Genomic DNA, 2,534 nt, shown 5'->3' on the forward strand with positions numbered 1-2,534 from the left:
TCAACAAGATGGATTGACACAGTGGCTGCTGCAATGGACTCAAGTATAGCAAAGATGGCGGAGCTGGCGCGGGATCGGATGATGTTTCATTCTTCTTTGCATAGGGTTGCTATGAGTTGGAAATGACTGGCCAGCACCTAACAACAACAACAACAACATTTGTTAGCTAAGTTTAGACAGGTGTTTTGCTTGAACAAGAATGAGTTTGTTTTGTCATTAGATTCCTAAGTTTTTTCAGAGAATTGGATTCTGGTGTACTAACACCTCCCACAAAATGGCTTCCCTGATTTATTTGTGAAGAAGGAGACCCTAATGATTTCACTTAATATCAGACTGTCTGGATTTCAGTTTTCACCCCATCTCTCACTAGAAGGAGATTGTAGTCCTACTGTTCTCCTTACAGCAGTATCCCAGTTGATCCCATGTGTCAGAGTAGAACTGTGTTCCACAGGGTTTTCAATGGGTGATTTTCTAGAAGTAGATGGCCAAGTCTTCTTCCAAGGCACCTATGAGTAGATTCAAACCTCCAAACTTCTGGTTTGCAGCCAAATGTGTTCACCATCTGCACCACCCAGGGACTCCAAGGTTCTCATGAGCACGGTGTTAGGTAGTGGTTAAACACTCAGACATTCTACCACACAGGCTGGGTTAACATTACATCATCTCTAGTTAATAGTGGTGTGACCTTGGGCAAATGTCTCAACTGTTCTATCCCCAGTTTCCTCATCTGTAAAATGAGGATGATAATAGGACATATTTCACACAGTTGTTTTGAAGATTAAATGATGCTTGGAGCAGTGCATATAACAGAGTAAGTGTTATTTATCAATGATTATTGATTCTTTCCTGGAAGTTATCTCAAAAGTCCAGAATATAGGCACTCATTCCCTCAACACTGCTTTAGTATAAAGAGTTTATTCCCCGAGGTATGACTGGTGGGTGGTCAGGTATCTCAAATACTGAATATATCCGACATAAATACTTTTAATTAAGGAATCATGTGATAAGATGTTTTCTTCTGATTTTGATAAACTGTTTCTAAGGGTTATGAAAGTATATGTTGTGAGGATGGGTTAATTAGAAAGTTAAGTGGGAAGGTGAGTATTTGCCTTAGAGTCACTTGGGTGCTATTCAGCACATGTAGGAAAGAGGGAAGAGAAGACAGCTTAAAAGTCATTGCAGTTCAACTTTCCTGAACCAGTCCCACAGAGTTCAATAATACAGTATTGAGAATATCTGCCATTGGCCATCTTGTTATGGTTAGAATGGGGGAGACAAATTTCCTCACCCTCAAATAAGCCTATGGAGGATTTTCTGCTGAGTTTGCAACCTTTGATATCCCCATCAAAGCTTGAACCACAGGTTGGAGTATTAGGTTCATTTATGGTAAGCACAAAATATTATTTCACTGCAAGTTATGTTTGACTTGAAAGAGAGACACATTGTTCTTTGGTCTTGGGTGGCAAAAACTAAGCTGCCAAAGCCGAAAACCAAACTCACTGCCACTGAGTTGACTCTTCCTCATATCTACCCTGTAGGAGAGAGTAGAATTGCCCCATAGGGTTTCCATCTTTAATTCATAGGGTTACTTCCATCTTTATGGAAGTAAGCCTGCCTTATCTTTCTCCTGTGGGGCGATTGGTGGGTTCAAGCTGCTGACCTTCTGATTAACAGCTGAGCACTTTAATCACTGAACCACTAGGGGTCCTAAAATAAAGTAGCTCAAAAACTCATTGCTGTTGAGTCGATTCGACCCATAGCAAACCCTCCTTGGGTTTCCAAGGTGGTATCTCTACGGAAGTAGGTTGCCCAATCTTCCTTTTGAGGAGTGGCTGGTGGGTTTGAACCACCAGCCTTTTGGTTAGCAATCAGATGCCTTAGGCACTACACCACCAGAGTTCCCAAAATAAGAAATAAGAGTGCTTCTGAATTCCCACCCTCAGGGAGGAGTGATTAAGACAGCCATTGGAATTCTCCAATTGCTATTGTAGCCCAGCTCTCTCTTTTCCTTCTGCTTTCAAATCTCAGAAGGTTTTCCTTTACAATTATGGTGTTTCCAGGTCTTTTATTCCTTACTTCCATTTCTATGAGCATGCTGAGCCCAGAGATTGGACTTTATTAACTGTTTTATCCTCATTGCTTGGAACTCAATGTGTGAAGGAAGATTTATAATATTATAGAGATGTGAAAAAAAACAAAAAACAAAAAACTACAACTAGTTTACCTATTACATTTACCCCTGATTTCTAAAGACCATTGAATTAAACAGAAGAATTGGAAACCAGTTTCAGCTCCCATAGTAGGGGTACATTTAAAATGCAAAGATTGACCAGAACCAGTGAAGATGACTTGCAACAGAAAGAACTTTTATTGAAACCCCACCACAGAGAAAGCCACAGAAATGTTACTATTCTAATAACAGCTTATCTTAATTCATTGGGAGAAAAGCAGAAAACGTAAGAGGGTCCTTATTTAGGAACCTAGTTTCAATTTGGCAGCTTAATTTAGGGGCCCGTCTTTGTGGGTGCTGGAGT

Source organism: Orycteropus afer, unplaced genomic scaffold, assembly GCF_000298275.1.
Source record: "Orycteropus afer afer isolate SDZICR_OR568_19922 unplaced genomic scaffold, OryAfe1.0 scaffold00085, whole genome shotgun sequence".
Taxonomy (NCBI): Eukaryota; Metazoa; Chordata; class Mammalia; order Tubulidentata; family Orycteropodidae; genus Orycteropus; species Orycteropus afer.